The sequence below is a fragment of the Prionailurus viverrinus genome, chromosome C1, assembly GCF_022837055.1.
Source record: "Prionailurus viverrinus isolate Anna chromosome C1, UM_Priviv_1.0, whole genome shotgun sequence".
Classification (NCBI taxonomy): domain Eukaryota; kingdom Metazoa; phylum Chordata; class Mammalia; order Carnivora; family Felidae; genus Prionailurus; species Prionailurus viverrinus.
This window is the reverse complement of record NC_062568.1, coordinates 61350863-61367623: the sequence shown is the minus strand read 5'-3', so window position 1 is coordinate 61367623 and position 16761 is coordinate 61350863. Positions and strand designations below refer to the sequence as shown.

The 16761-nt window shown below is 37.0% G+C and overlaps 1 protein-coding gene across 22 annotated transcripts in view; it reads left to right on the top strand.

Annotated features, from left to right (window-relative positions):
- The window catches only part of XIRP2 (xin actin binding repeat containing 2), a 698239-nt gene that overhangs the window by 61456 nt on the left and 620022 nt on the right, over positions 1 to 16761 (top strand). For all 22 annotated transcript variants that reach the window (XM_047872634.1, XM_047872633.1, XM_047872623.1 and 19 more), the window contains one exon: positions 7519 to 7638. The gene's annotated coding sequence lies outside the window, so the exon portion shown is untranslated. The remainder of the gene's footprint in view (positions 1 to 7518; positions 7639 to 16761) is intronic.

The window sequence follows — 16761 nt, the reverse complement described above, 5'->3', positions numbered from 1 at the left end:
TTTCAGTCAGTCATTTAGATGCCTTCAGGAAAAATTAATATAAAACTATTTAAACAATAAACCTGATATTAATTGTTGGCTAAAATAAATAACAGTAAGTTCAATGTCTCTCGCTGTTTTTCCCAGTAACTCTTTTGGCTCTGCCTTTTCTATGTGTTGGTTGGTTTCATCAGTGAGGCTGTTATTAAGATCATGGAATCAGTCCCAGGCTTTGGATCAATTCATAACAATAAAAGAGAATGGACAAATAGTCATTTAAAGAATTAATTCTAGAAGATAAAAGAATAATTGTATCATAGTTTCCTGAAAGCTTCTCACATCCCATTGATCCAAACTGGCTAACATGTCCATTCTTAAACCAATCACTGATGAGGAAGGAAGGATTACTACCTGTTCAGTTGGGCCCAAGTTAGCTTTTGGAGGTGAGGGAGGCCTCTTCTGGCGCACAGGGGATATATGAGGAAAGAAAGCTATAACAAACAAACAAAAAAGGAACCGTGCTCAAAATGAGATGAAAAGGAGGAATGAGTAAAATTTCTACACTCAAGTTTTGATATATAAAAGTCAAATACATGATCATGTACACTATAATCATGTATATATTATTAATGACTATATAAAAATACATTTTCATATTATTGATGCAAATAGATTAATTTTTTTGAGAACTGCATCTCACAGATAAAATTTCAGCTTGTGTATAATACTGGGTTGTTTTGGTCAATAATTTTGTTCCCATAACAGAATCAGATTGCTATAAAGATAACAAAATTTCCTGTTATTCTAAACCAAAAGAGAAGATGGCTAAAACATTTTTAAGCTAGCCGATAAAATAATTTTATATGTTCTTCATATATTATGAAATCCAACCCAACTCCCCAAAGATTAAATGTATATCCATTTGGGCCCATTAGTAACTCAGCTCCATTTAGCATTGAAGATTAGAGTCCTTCCACCTATAGATTCTATTATTTTCAGTTCTAAATCCATTAATACATCAGAATCCCATTTCTTCTAGCAAGTAAGATTTAGAATATTAGATGAATGCTCCATGGAAAGTACATGTTGTGTTTGACTCACATGCTGTAGTAGTTGGAGACATATTTGGGCCCCTAAACTCCAACTTTCCCACTTCTTCAGCACACTGTACACTTTGCCATTTGTTAGAAGAGAGCATAGATCTTTTGGCCATGTGTTTCCAGTTAAGGATAAAAAAAATATAAAGGAATATGCCTTCTAGTACCTTCTTTGACAGTTGACTAATCCATGTTCTGCTATAACAAAGAAAAAAAAGAAGGCATTGTAATTAGTTGTTTAAACTGCTTCTTTGATTAATAAAACAAGTTTCTCCAGTGCTAATTCTGCCAGAGTTTTGGAAGTCAGGTGATCTCAGACTCCCATCTCTCTTGCGGCACATTTGTTGCTAATTTCTTCGTAAACTTAATGTTGAGGGGCAGTAGTCATTTTTGAATGTTCAAACATTTGGCACCTATTTTGAGGGCTAAATCCACATTTCCATTTTTGCTATTCTAGTTGCAAGTAAGAAAAATTTAGACCTGTCAATGCCCACACAGCAATGGCAAAGAAGGAATGCTTATGGGGAGCAGGGAAGCTAAGAAGGAGTGCCATGCTTACAACTGGTATATTTTTATTTTTCAGTATCACATTATAAAATTTAATGGTGAATTTCCATTCTTATTTGAAGGACAAGTAAGTTGGGGCTGTTACTCTTGTGCTGGAAGGAGAACGCCCTGCATGGCTCCACGCTGTTCCTGATTCTTACTGTTTTTCTGTAATCACCTGTGATTTCTCCTTTAAGTCCCACCATTTATTGCCATTTATTACAAGTTCACCAGTAGATTTTCAAGTAAAATAGAGGTCTTAGTAGTTATTCTAATATTGCCATTATTGCATTTATTGCCATTTATTCCAAGTTCACCTTTTATTGTTTAGGACTCCATCTGCCTCACCTTTGCTTGGTTATTTTTTACTGTGAGACTGTACCTTACTCTTGAGTCACAATGACTGTTGGCAAACTGGTCTTGCTTTATCCTGGGTAGATAATAGCATTTCAGTTTACAGAGAATCAAATCCTGTAATTCTGCTTCCCATACCCTAAAACCCTTTTTTGTTCCCCTACCAATTATAGGGAAATTTGGGGCTATAGACATCATAAAGCAGGGCAAAATTTTCTTTATACTCTTAGATTCTGGGAATTGTACATATCAAGTGATGCCAGATCTAAAGATAGAGTAATTCTTCTATTCTCAATTCTACCCCCGCTCTGGTCCAAAGTTTAAGTCAACAGAATATCTTGTGGTTTAGGTTATAGTATTTAGAACAATCCCCTGTATTTGCAGGGCGTTTAAATGTAGGTAGTAGGTCTAACCTATCTCATTAAGAAACTGGATAAAGTCAAATTCAGCTCTAAAAGTTTCTACATTTTTTGTCCGAACACAAATACGATCTTACTGGTATCTTAACATCAAGTGTGAGTTTCTGTATTACTTTCAATTTGATATATTGTTTAGGGTGTTGCCAGCTGCTAATCAATTAAACCCTAAAACTTAGTAGTTCATCACTCTAGAAGTCTTTTACTCATGTTATATCCAAAAATGTGTGTTCAGTGGCCAGGCTTGCATGAGGCAGTTCAAAGATTCAGGCTCCTTCTGTGTTATGATACTGCCATCATGTATAGTTGTGGATACTTTTCCAGCTGGAGAAGGAAAAAATTCATAACATCTACCTGTTTCATTCACATTTTAGACTAGATGTGACACAAGACACTTCTGCTTATATTCTTTGGGTCCCAAGAGAAATGGAGACTTGAAAATGTAGTCCCTGGTGGGGCAGCCCCTTTCCAGAAATCAGTCTTTTCTATGAAAGGGGAACACAAATTGTTAGAGGGCCAATAGCTGCTGGCCAAAAACAGTGATATTACTAATAAGAGAGGTCTTAGTAGTTATTCTAAGAAAGCACACTCATCTTGGAAAATATTTCATAACTCTAAAGAAGTAAGATTTATAGCTTTAAGCACTTGGATACTTTAGCTTCTATCACAAACCAAAGAACAAAAAAGATGCTGAGAAACTGTATTTTACTTGAAAATCTACTATTTAATGAAAACCCAGACTTCTAGTCATGCTGGCAGTGCGAGTAGTCCAGTGAAACCCACAGATAATGATTATAAATATTAAAAAAAATTTAAACAATCTCAATTGTTTGAAATAGACATAAAACAAGCAGAAAGGGGGGGGTGCCTTTCAAAGAATGCTGTGATAAGAATTATACTCTTTATACTTTAAGTATAAGTATACTTTATAAGTAAGTATAAGTATACTTTATAAGTATACTCTTTGTAAGTATGTGACTTTTCTCTTTTGTCTCAGAATACTGTCTTGTCTTCTACCCCAGTGATCAGCTCTGGTAGTAGAAAAGCATAGGTTTACTCCCTCAAGGTTGGAGTGGACAAAATTGGAGGTTGATAGAATATCTGGAAGCCACAGAGCCACATAAGGAGTAACTTGTCAGATCTTGATATAATTTAAGCTATATATGCATAGGGAAGTGTGCCAATTATCCATTTATTGCTTCTCAGCTCCAAATTCATGTTTTATTGTCTGTTCTACAACAATGGACTCAGGCCCTATGAATAAATATTTTGTTTTCCATCTGAGAACAGCATTATTAGCAGAGGGCACTGGACTGGCATTGAAGAAGGGAGGAGTTCTACTTCCTGGTCCTGGTGTGCTCTCAGTCAGCCTCTCGCACAGCTTCCCAGGCTCACTCTATGTCCTGCAGCATGAATGGTACCTGTGGTGCTCCATTCCTGCAGTGGATGGCACTTGAAGCCAGCATTTACCTTAGCATCCCTCTCAGGCAGATAGCTTGCAGTGAAACACCTACCCATGGGAAGCTTTTCCTGGCATCCTAGAGGGTGGGTTTCTGGCAAGTTCTTCATATACAGTACCACAGTGACTTTCTCTATCATCCAGCACACCACAGCCATGCTTCTCACAGCAAGATCTTCATCTCAGCCCTGGGACCTCTTCTTTGGACCTAAGATGTTAAGATATGATTTCTTGTCAAAGCTTGTCTTTTCCTACACAAAACCCCTGTAACATTTTTACACATATCTGTAGGAAAGTGAGACAGGGGCTGGAGAAAATTCATACAAGGCTGGTGCGGAGGAGTTTATAAGTGTGTTTCTAGGAATATTTGAAAAGTCACACTGCTATGAGATTTTTGAAAAGAAGACATGTGGGTCAAACTGCAGACTTTTAGTTAAAATTGAAAAACTTTAGAACAAGCCATCTGAAAGGGGGTGAGGGTTAAGTTCATAATTTTCCTCTTTTTAAAATTATGTTTTGTAGAAAGTATCTAAAATGAAATTTTGGAATTTAACTCCTTGTGAAATGACTTGAAAGAAATGGTGTATTTTCTGTGTTTCAACTAATAAGGTTATGATGATGATTGATTAGTTGTTCAATTTGATGAGATCAACTGCTTTTAGGAAAATCCGTTAAAAAGTGCTCACTTCATCTCAGATACAAGGAGGCAGTGTCACCTGAAGTTCAACTAGTGTTGGGGATAGGGATGGAAGTAGGAGTAGGGTACAGCTGGGTATTCTCAAATCCAGTTATCCTTAATAGGTGAGATTCCTGTTCTGTAGCATTTGAATCTGTAGAGACCCTTGCCTGTGCAACAGATAAACACAGGGGGAAGAAACCTGATTATTCACATTTAGGATTGTTAGGTGTCTTAGAGTGTCTTCAGGAAGTGAAATAAAATCCATTATATTTTATACTCAAATGTGCCTTTTTTTTTTCTTTTTCTTTTCCCTATAGCCAACTTGTGTAGAAAACCTTGGCATAGGATGTTGGCCATTGTAAATGGAATTTGTCTTTTTTTCTCACAGCTATTAAAGTCACCTAATGAAAAACTGTATTTTTTTTAAATAATACTGTTTGAGGATATTTAGACAGTTTTAATATCAAACTATATCTACAATTTTATTTTTATTTAACTTTAAAATTTCTAATTCTGTAACTGACTTAGCAAGTATCTTGTACTTTTCTAAAAAATAATGTCTTAGATTCTAAGAGGTTTTGTAATAATAACAATGATAATAATTGCAGAAGGAAAAGAATTTGTATAGTGGAGTTGAAGAAGTAAGTAAATGTAAAGTGGAAGGTGATGGCCAAGTTTCCCACTCTTGGAAAGTGAAAGCACAGGCTAGAATGAGCTGTGTAGAACTGGACTGGAGGTAGAGACATCAGTATGAACTTGTGATTAACCTAATACAGATGAATGGATACAGAAATAATTAGAGATACATATGTATACATTTCCTAGGTTGGTCTGCTCAGAGGGCCAGGGAGCAGTGATAGCATATTAGTAGTGAGCATACCAAGTACCTAGATCATGGTTTCTTTTGACCAAAGACTCAGGGCTCCTTGGAGAAATGACTGATTATAGGGGTGAAGCAGGCAAAACATAAGATAAAGGTGGAACACTTTATAGTACCAGAAAATAAGGAAGTGCTCGAAAATGGGGGCATGTCAAAGGGACTCAGGAGCCAAACTGAAAGAGCTCCAAAGACTCAGTGTTGGAACTTGAGCAACAAAATAAAACTATAGTATCACATTATAATCCAACTTATAAAATAAGTATCCATGAATACAGAGTGATATAACTAAATGACTGAATAAATAAATAAATGGGGGAGAAGAGACAAGCATCCCCTCTAGGACACAGAGCTTTATCACCTCCTCTCTGACCCTCCTTTGCACTTACTCTCTTCCAGAGACTAGAATATGAAAGGGGGGAAAGTAACTTTACTTTGAGGAAACATGACAAAGTCTACCTTGGCCGGGTGCAAGGTAAACATCATTAGTGTAAGTCATGTTGATGTATCTTTCATATGACATGATGAGAGAAAAGTTCTAATTTATAAAACTTATTGCATGGAGCCATGAGTTTAGGGTCTTTCAGATACCCCAATCAGCAGATGTGGAGGATACAAAAGATACAGTAATTCATTATAAAGTAATATTATAGAATGTCAAGGGCATATATACCCACAGGTATGTGTGTGTGTGTGTGTGTGTGTGTGTGTGTGTGTGTGTGTGTGTGTATATATATATATATAATTTGATTTATCTAATACATTTAAATCAAACAGTGCTTTGAATACCTCAAGATAAGTTGCATTGTTAAATCTGCTATTAGAGAGATTGGATTATTTCCCAATTCCTCAATATCTTCATTCATTGTGCTCTTTTTTATATCCTATGTAACTGTCATGATTTAGCTATGATATCTTCCTAGAAGAGCCCTTGAACAATTTTTGCGATGTGTTTTCTGGAAAAGAATTCTTAAAATAAATTTAATAAGATTTATTATGTTTCTTCTGAAATTTCTGGATAAGAATGTGTTACAGTAAAAATAATTTAAAACAGAGCATTAAGCCTTTGGAAGGTGGCTGATCCAATTTAAGACCGATTAGACTCATATTTCAAAAAGACACAGGAAGAACTTTCTGAGGTCAAAGTCATGGGTAAGTTCTTTTGTAAAAGCCTCAATTTCTACCATTAGTAGGTTGGAAGGCAGCTTGTTTAGCCAACAGGTTTTCGTGTCCGCTCTAGAATTGAATGCATCTTCTTCATGTACTGTCTATGTGATCTTTTGCCAAAGAAGCTTTTTTTTAATCTCTGATTTTTCATATAAAATGGGAAAATAATAGTAATTGCCATATCAGGCTAATGAATGAATCAAAGGAAATGATTAATGTGTCAGCACAGTGCTTAGCACATAAGAAACACTTCAAAATATAATGCCTATAATTACTAAGTGTCCATGATTCTTTTTCCCAAAACTACAACACTTAGCCTCTTCTTATAATTCCATTGTTGTGCATATTAGTAAGTGGTGTTATATGCTGGGATCACACCATTCATTAACTAAGGGGAACTGATAAGGGACATAAACTCTCAGGAACTTCTCAGTGGCTGATGGTGAAGCTATGTCAGTACCATGAGGGTAGTCACTGAAGAGACTACAGGTACTGAGTCCCTGAACTGTTGTATTCAAAAGCATTTCATAGACTTTCTTTTTTTTTCCTCTTAAGTAAACAAGGAAGGCTAGAGGGATTAAAGTTGACCAATTTAATTACCTTCTCCCAGATCAGATAAGGCTCTGATAAAGTAGTTTCCCTTGAGGCAGGTCTCTTTGACCTTGAGCCTATTTCAAAATGGCTACTTTCCCCTCTTCCTGTCTGAAGCACTGGTCAGGTTTCTTCAGTCCTCACCATAAGAACCTGGAGTTTCTTCAGGTTAAACCTGTGAAAGTGTAGGTGCTCCCCTAGGAGTAGGCCCCAGGAGGTTTTAATGCTCAAGCCATTCCACACTCAGCCTCCACCAATTAGTCAATTACCACCTGAGTGTTCCTACAAGTTATGGCTCTAGCTAGTAAACTGACCTCAGCTGTTACTCTCTCTGTATTTACTTGTCTCTCCAGTTTTTAAGGAAGCAGTTTGGCCTGTGGGAGTTCAGTTCCCGGATGGATCTAAGAAGAGGTGTTGGCTTTCAGGTCGTGCAGTGGTGACTTTCAAGCTTTTTCCGTCCAAGAACTAAAACTGTAAGTTCTGATATTTTTTATTTTGCTTTGCAGCTTTCTTGACAATGCTAATACTGTACATTCAAAACATAAATGTATACAAATTAAGCTTGTTCTTACAAATTAAGATTATTTTCTTTTGTTTTTTAAATGCTTATTTTCTTTTTGAGAGAGAAGGCAGGGGGGGAGCAGAGAGAGAGGGACAGAGGATCCGAAGTGGGATCCCCGCTGACACTAGTGAGCCTAATGCGGGGCTCAAACTCAAGAACAGTGAGATCTTGCCATGAGTCGAAGTTGCATGCTCAACTGAGCCATCTGGAGATTGTTTTCTTATTCTGAGTTCAAGCTAAGATAGACAAGTATTTTTTTAGTCTTTCTTGGCCTTAATGTATTTTCTAGTTCCTTTTGTTTTCCTGATTGTGTTGTCTTGTACAATCATGGTTTTATTCAGAGTTCTCAATGCCAATGGCTTGCATTGTTTTAGTCCAAGACCTTATCTTTATCCTCTAAAGGTAACTGAGACAAGCAAAAACCTTTAGGCACAGATTTTTAACCATTCTAATTTCCTGACCCTACTTCATCTTTCCCCCTTACAATGTTGCAAGTTCAGATTTAAAGGTCATTCGTTATTTTTATTTTTTAAGTTTATTTATGTATTTATTTAGAGAGAGAGGAGGGGTAGAAAGAGAGCGAGAGGAAGGGGCAGGACAGAGAGAATTCTCCGAACCTGGGGCTCAAACTCTGGAATCACGAGATCATGACGTGATCTGAACTCAAGAGTCGGATGCTTAACCGACTAAGCCACACAGGTGTCCCTCGCTTTGTTTTTAATCCAAAACATCCATGTATTTTTGTTTGTTGTTTTTTTTTTTTTTTTCCAGGCATGTTTTCAGTTTCTTCTTACTGACTTGTGAGGCAGTTTCAGACTAGATACCTGAAACAACTATATTGTGGAAAGTTCAAATCACAAAATAAGTGATTCTTGGATCACTGTGATGTTGTAGCAATTACTCATTAATAGGAGTTATTCACTCTACATGTGCCAGGCATGTAGAATGCAATGAGCAAGATATCATTAAGTTCCATTTCCCCTAAGGTGTATCTATTTAAAAAAAGTGTTGGGGAGAAAAAAAATTTCCCTTCTTCAATTCTACATCCTTTGTCTTGTCTAATAAAGTTGATGTAAGATTGACTAATAAGAGAAAAATATAAGACTCAAAAATGAGTCTGAAAGAAGTGACCAAAGCAGGAAACTTTTATACCTTTTGGATAAAGAAACAGTAAGTGTGAAGAAGTGACAAGGCAAAGAGGTTGGGGCTTGTAAATTAGAGAAGTAGTAACCAGGCTGTTTATAAAGTCTTCTTGGCCCTGAATTTCTTATTTCGGGTGATAAGGATACCTTCTGCCCTCCTGGTACAGGGAGGATACCTTTGATACGGAAAACTGATATTTCTTGCTTTCAGGGGGTCAGTGGAGGGTCAGAGTGTCCTTGCACTGGCTGTTTCTCAAGTGACTTTAATTTAACCTAATATGCCAAAATGCCATATTTGGGGGTGGCAAAAGAAAAGTAACTCTCCTCTTTCAACAGAAAGAGACAAATTAATAAACTTGAAAAGCAAAAAGCTAGAGGCACAAGTGTGGAGTGATAAAAGAACACAGTGAAGGGAGAATACCTACATAGACTTCACTGGGTAAACATAGTCGGGGACAGCTTCAGGGAGAACCTGAAGAGTACCTAGAAATGTTCTGGATGAAAAATGGTATGTAGGGTTTTCCAGTAGTCAGAAACAATAAAAGCATAGATAACAAGGGGAAGTAAATAAATTTCAGTGACTGGCCTGCTATGTTGGTGGAAGATGAGGGTATGGGAGAAAATGTATGAAATCAGACCACATGATGGCTTTTATGTCAAAATGAGTCTGGATTGTATTTTGAAGATGAATAGGAAATGTTGGAGTATCTTAAACAGAAGAATAGGAGCACGGAGTGAATTGTACTTTAGAAAAACCACACCAATAGACATACAGAGCAGTGGTTCTCAAAACTCAGCATATGTCAGAATCTCCTGGAGAGTTTGTTGAAACCAGATCTCTGGGCACAAACTCCCTAGCGTTTCTGTTTCTAAATCCGGGTGAGGGGCGCTGAGGATTTGCATTTTTAACAAGTTCCCAGGTGATGGTGATACTGCTGGTCTGATGATGCACTGAAAATCACTGTGGAGGTTGAGTAAAATAAATAGAAGGACCGGCATGATAACAAGGCCAGTTAGCTAATGTGAAAGCAATAAAATCAGCCAGGCACCAGCAAAATGAAACAAAACTGGCAGCACTAGGATTATTGACTTAATGTGGTTATATTTTAGTAAATAGACAAATTTGAAATCTCCTAATTGATCACTGGGACCCTCTTCTCTCCTTCCTCTCCTTTCACGCATTCTCTTCCTCCTTCCCTAATGAGTCTATCATGCTGTGAAGTATCTTGATAGAGGGCCAGGAAGAAGTAAACATATACAAAATAAATAGAAGAAACAAGATCAATAGGGTTACTAAATAATTCTCCAACTTTAATGATTTGGTATTTTATGGTACAATTTCTTACATTCTTACGAGCCATCATAATTTTAAATTCTAAGTCTTTCTTACATCTTAATCTGGCTTAGAATAAATGATTGGAGAAAAGACCAACAAATCAAAGAAATTGGGAAGAAAGCAAGCATGCCAGGTCATGGTACATGAAAAAGGGGAAAAACAAAAACTGAAAGAGGAAAAATGAACCCCCCCAAACCCAAAATTTTTAGGTATAATAATTTATCATTAATTCAATAAGTATGAATGGGGATGAGGTTAAGGCATTTATGCTGTGTATTCTCCTACCCCCTAACCTTCCAGTGAGTGGGGGTAGTTATGCTCTTGTAGTTACGTTTTGCTTTGTATAATAGGGTTTTGAAGAGGCAAATGTACAAACTGAAAACTTCTCCCAGTATGTAAAACCACTTGTTTTACTAGTTATCAAGTGAAGATTGCACATGGTTTTACTTTAGGTTAAAGTGGAAGGTTAAACTAAACGAGAAAAATAATCTGGTGTTACAACGTCTGACATTCAGGTCAACAGGGTAGAGATTTCTATAGTAGTATTTTTTGGGTTTTATTGCTCTGAAAAGGTGGTTTGGCCCTGTGTATTAGTGTATTTTTTGGGTATAATATACCTACTATATTTGATTCCAGGGGCAGAAATACAAAGTATCCCTTCTTTCTGGCTTTTAAATTGGTGGATGTGTTTCCTTGGCAACTATCATCCTGCACGGTAGTGGCACGATGTTATGAAACACGGGGCCCAGTTGAATACACCAGTTGTTTGGGAATGTATGTTTGGTTTGCTGCACCTTATGGGATGAGGAAATAAGGTACTTTATCTCTGTGAACTTAACCTTTATAAAAATCTCGAGGCATAGCTTTTCCTTGGTTACTCAGCCCTCTTTATTGAACTATCCTTGTGATTGCTTTATAATTTTGAAAATCTTGTTACCCCATCACAGGTGACCTATCTCCAACCTTAAACTGTCTGGGACATTCTTAACCTCCCCAACTTTCCACAAAGATTCTTTCCTCAACTCTATATAAATTGCCTTATAGCCACTTCCCTCACAGTTCTATTTCAGTGCTTTTCCCTTCCTGTTCCCATAATACTTTATATATTTTATTGGTGAAAATATTATAAATTCTTCAAAGGTTAAGAACTATTGTACACTTCGTTCTGTATCTCCATGAATCTGAATGCGTTTATTAGATTATTCTAATCTCCAGAAGCCCCTGTTTCTTCTTTACAATGTTTTTTTAAAGTTTTATTTATTTATTTATTTTGAGAGAGAGAGATGCAGAGAAAGAATCCCAAGCAGGCCCCATGCGGTCAGCACAGAGCCCAGTGTGGGGCTCTATCCCACACCCTGGAGTCATGACCTGAGCCAAAAAATCAAGAGTGGCACTTTACTTTTGCACTTAACTGACTGAGCCACCCAGGTGCCCCCTTTATTCTCTTACTGCGAAATCTCCTTTTATCATCCTACCAAGAGATATGTTCTGCATATTCTTAAACTGTCTTGGGATTGTTTTATAGAACTCTTATCTGTAAATCATGTATCCAAAATAAAATGGCCACCACAGGAAGCTGATAGGTTTTGAGATAACAGGAGAAGTGCAGTTGGTGAGCTAGAAATCACAATTTCTTCTCGTTGATACTAAAAATACAGAACCTTTTCATATAAAACAGTTCTATATCAAAATGAACAATAAAGGCTCGATGTCCTCATGGTACTTGACGAAACACAAAATGTTTAGAGAGGTATTTCTTTAAAAGCATGTTTATATTAGGACCTGGAATACAAATGTATCTTTTTATCACTTGTATTTCCAGAAATTACCATTAAAATAACTTTTATCTTCTCCATATTCTAAATCACAGGAAACTATTAAAACTGCTCATAGCGCAACCTGCAGTGTCTTATTGACGCATACTGGCTTATTCTAATGTACTCGTTATTGGCTTGTTGGTTGAAATGTAAGGTTTCTTAAAGATCTTTGTGTCTGTATTGAGGGTCTTAGCCTTTGGACTGCACAGCTTGTCTTCGGGTTTTATAATGCAGCCTATTTCTAGGTCTTGAATAATGTAAAATGCAGACAAGTTACTTTAAAAAGAGTCTTGCCTTTTTGTAGCAGCTGCTGCTACTGCTGGCGTCATTGTTATTCATGTACAAGGATGTAGCTGAAAAGACCAATTCATGATCAAGCCAAGAATAACTGAATCAAAAAGGTATTAGGGGGAAATTTAATCATAAAATGTAAAAATAATGCTTTGGGAAAGCAGTAAAATCTTTGAGTACTTATTCTAAAATGTAGATTACTGTATTAGCTGTTAAAATACTGATTTTCTTTTTACTTTGGCATTTTCTCTTTTCTTGGCTATTGTGATTTTACTGAAGTTAACAATGAAAATCCTATAGCCAATGAGTTGAAAATTCTAAGACACTGAGAAAACTACAACCATATTTTCTTCTTGAAGCCAATAGCATAGCAGCAAGTTAACATTCACCCATTAGCTAGATTCTGGATAATGGTACACTGTAGACCTGCTGTGAGGAACAGATGTTGGCAGATGTTTAACCTTTTGTGAAATGAAGCAGATTTTACAACTATTATGCACCTGAATTAAAATTGTGGGGGTATTTGGCCCAGTTCCCAAGGTTTCTCAATGATTTTACCGAACAGACTAGTTTCAGTTACATTGGTTATAGAAGTGGCTAACATGAAGAGTGGTTGTCGAACATAGGATCATGTTTATACAGAAGGTGAAATAAAAACTAATTTTTTGTAACACAAATTTAGGTGGGGTGCATCATTAATATATAACATAGAATCTGTCTCATTTATCTTATAGAGTCACCAGATGGTTTGACTTGTGCTAGGTCATTCCCAGTAACATCCATTTACTATAAAGTGTTGCAAAGGAGGATTTTACTATTGATGCTGTCAATTGCATCTAATGAAACCAAATGATAAGAAAATTAAGATGTACCTGTAAAGAAATTATTTTCCTGTTTCAGAACAGAATGTTCATGGATTTGAGAAATAAGGGAAGAAATGTATATGTGGCTATTGATAGTAATAAAGGAAAAGATTGCAGCACTTGAGTAGGTAAATTTGACACATTGTATAATTTATATTCTAGTTCAGTCATCTGCAGGTGAGAAATAGCCAACACCTTGAATGACATTTTCTGCACTTAGTTATATTCATGTGTTTCGAGGTGAGAAATGACATTTTAGATACCATTTCATAAAATTCTAAGTAGATATTAAAAGACCTTTAAGGGCATTTAATGAAATACTTTATTTCTTTGGAAACATGGAGGAATGGGGAAATTAATAAACATAGTTTCTACTTAAGGTCAAAACTCACATTTTTTTAAAGGAAAGTGACATGTTATATATATTTATATATATAATATATAAATATATATTATATATATTATATATTTAGTATACATAATTAGTATATAGTATATATACTAATTATGTATAAGTATTTATAATGTATATATATTTATATAAATCCATTTATTTATATCTACTTCTGAATATGTGGCCATTATTCACATCCATAACTACTGACAAAATAGAACTGTATATATCTACCCTTTTATGCAATCTTGTAAGTGTGGCAAACAGAGTCCCACAGTTTGAGCACTGTATACGTTCTCCAAGACATGCTGTCATTCTCAATTTCTATATGGGATGGCAGAGCTGTGTTAATCCTGAGTACGCGCCTTGTCATTGACCATAACAATTCAGGTGCCTTTTATTGAACATGAATTCTATTTTGGTTGCTTTATATTCAGTTTTCTGATTTTGTTTTTCAGATGAAGAAACTGAAGAAATAAAGTTTAGTGACTTGTTCAAATTCACCTAGCCATTTAGTATCTGAGCTGTATATTTGAACCCAGGCCCATGACCCTCAACTCAGCTCATTCTACCATACCACTAACTCTTCTCATGGTGCCTTTATAATGAAAGAAGAATGGTCATTTTTCCAGTTAGATAGTAGTATATCTAAAGGAGAACTTGAGGGTAAGCAAAACTGGGAGGTAGGCAAACTTTTACTTCATATTTCCCATCTCTACCTTCTGTGTAAATATCATGCCACTTTTTTGTCTCCAAACATCTTGGGCTTACGTGGAAACTGTGACCCAGGCTCCTTGACTTCAGGGTGCCATCATGGTGCCCTCTCTTGGCAATAACATTTGGTATTTGTCTGTTGTCTCTTCAGAAACTTTGTTCTCTTGCTAAACTTTACCTCTTCCATGACAGGCAACTATGAGAATTGCACTCCAGTTTCTAAGGTGACAGTTGACAAATTAATCCTCATATAAGGGCTAATAACTATTACAGCTTAAGGGCTATGTAAGCTTTCAACAGGCATATATGCATTGTAACAGCTATTTTAAAAATGGTATAACCTTTGAATGATGGGATACATGAGACTGTAGCAAGGATTTAAGGAGAAATTTGGTGGGAGAACACTTGTCAGACACCTCAAATAATGTATTTTCAAGGGAAACTAATTTTAGGGGTTTTTAAAATGTTTTTAAGAAAATTGGTGGCGGGGTGCCTGGGTGCTTCTCAGGCTCTGCATTGACAGTGCAGAGAATTCCTGCTCAGAGAATTCCTGCTTGGAATGCTATCTCTCTCTCTCTCTCCCTTTCTCTCTCTCTCTCTCCCTTTCTCTCTCTCTCTCTCCCTTTCTCTCTCTCTCTCTCCCTTTCTCTCTCTCTCTCTCCCTTTCTCTCTCTCTCTCTCCCTTTCTCTCTCTCTCTCTCCCTTTCTCTCTCTCTCTCTCCCTTTCTCTCTCTCTCTCTCCCTTTCTCTCTCTCTCTCTCCCTTTCTCTCTCTCTCTCTCCCTTTCTCTCTCTCTCTCTCCCTTTCTCTCTCTCTCTTTCCCTTTCTCTCTCTCTCTCTCCCTTTCTCTCTCTCTCTCTCCCTTTCTCTCTCTCTCTCTCTCCCTTTCTCTCTCTCTCTCCCTTTCTCTCTCTCTCTCCCTTTCTCTCTCTCTCTCCCTTTCTCTCTCTCTCTCCCTTTCTCTCTCTCTCTCCCTTTCTCTCTCTCTCCCTTTCTCTCTCTCTCCCTTTCTCTCTCTCTCCCTTTCTCTCTCTCTCTCCCTTTCTCTCTCTCTCTCCCTTTCTCTCTCTCTCCCTTTCTCTCTCTCTCCCTTTCTCTCTCTCTCCCTTTCTCTCTCTCTCCCTTTCTCTCTCTCTCCCTTTCTCTCTCTCTCCCTTTCTCTCTCTCTCCCTTTCTCTCTCTCTCCCTTTCTCTCTCTCTCCCTTTCTCTCTCTCTCCCTTTCTCTCTCTCTCCCTTTCTCTCTCTCTCCCTTTCTCTCTCTCTCCCTTTCTCCCTTTCTCTCTCTCTCCCTTTCTCCCTTTCTCTCTCTCTCCCTTTCTCCCTTTCTCTCTCTCTCTCTCTCCCTTTCTCTCTCTCTCTCTCTCCCTTTCTCTCTCTCTCTCTCTCCCTTTCTCTCTCTCTCTCTCTCCCTTTCTCTCTCTCTCTCTCCCTCTCTCTCTCTCTCCCTTTCTCTCTCTCTCTCTCTCTCCCTCTCCCCCCCCTTTCTCTCTCTCTCTCTCTCTCTGCTCATCTCTGACTTGTGCTTTCTCTCTTTCTCAAAATTAGTAAAGAAACTTAAAGAATTGGTGGCAAATGCATCGTTACAGTGTCTTAAATTACAGTGTCTTAAATCAGTGTCTTAAATTACAAACCTGAGGTTAAACTACCCTTTTAAATATGTATTTAGAATAGCAGTATGTTGAAAGATAAAATCAATGCAAACATTAACCTGTAGGTATACCTGACACATGAACCAAAAGTTGAACATTAAAAGAATATCATTTCCATTAGCAGTGGTGATGGAAGGTAAGAAGTGATTGGAAGGAAATGGAACAATAGTTTAATTTTAAGGAAGTGACTTTATGGAATAGGGATGAAAATTCTTTTTAAATTAAAGGTCTTTAATTGCATAAAGTAGTTCTATTGCTTTGTTTAATAACCTATGGTTAATGTGTCACATAATTAATAGATAAAAATACTGCCACTATAAACCAAGTGATTGGAATTGTGCTATAAACGTTGCTTATATCCACCTAGATGAAAAAAATTAAGAGTATTTTCCAAGTAAGTGATTTCAATCATAGGTCCTCTACAAAAAAAAAAAAAAAAAAAATTAGGGGTTCCTGGGTGACTCAGTCAGTTGAGTGCCTGACTGTTGATTTAGGCTCAGGTCATGGTTCCGGGGCAGTGGGACTGAGCCCTGTGTTGGGCTCCATACTGAGAATGGAACTGGCTTAAGATTCTCTCTCCCTCTGCCCCTCCCCTGTTCACGTGTTCATGCTGTCTCTGAAAAAGAAAAACTAAGCCCAAATCCCTAGGCATGGGCCCATGAAGTAATTTTTTTGAGGTCTCCAAAATTGATTCTAATGTGATGTCAGAATTGACAAACTGTGGGCTAGGCTAGGTAGTGATAGGTTATGTAGAAAGACCTTTTTAAATTTTACTAACATTATAACAGTACTCTTCAAGTGCAGTCCATCAATTTTCATGATCTAAG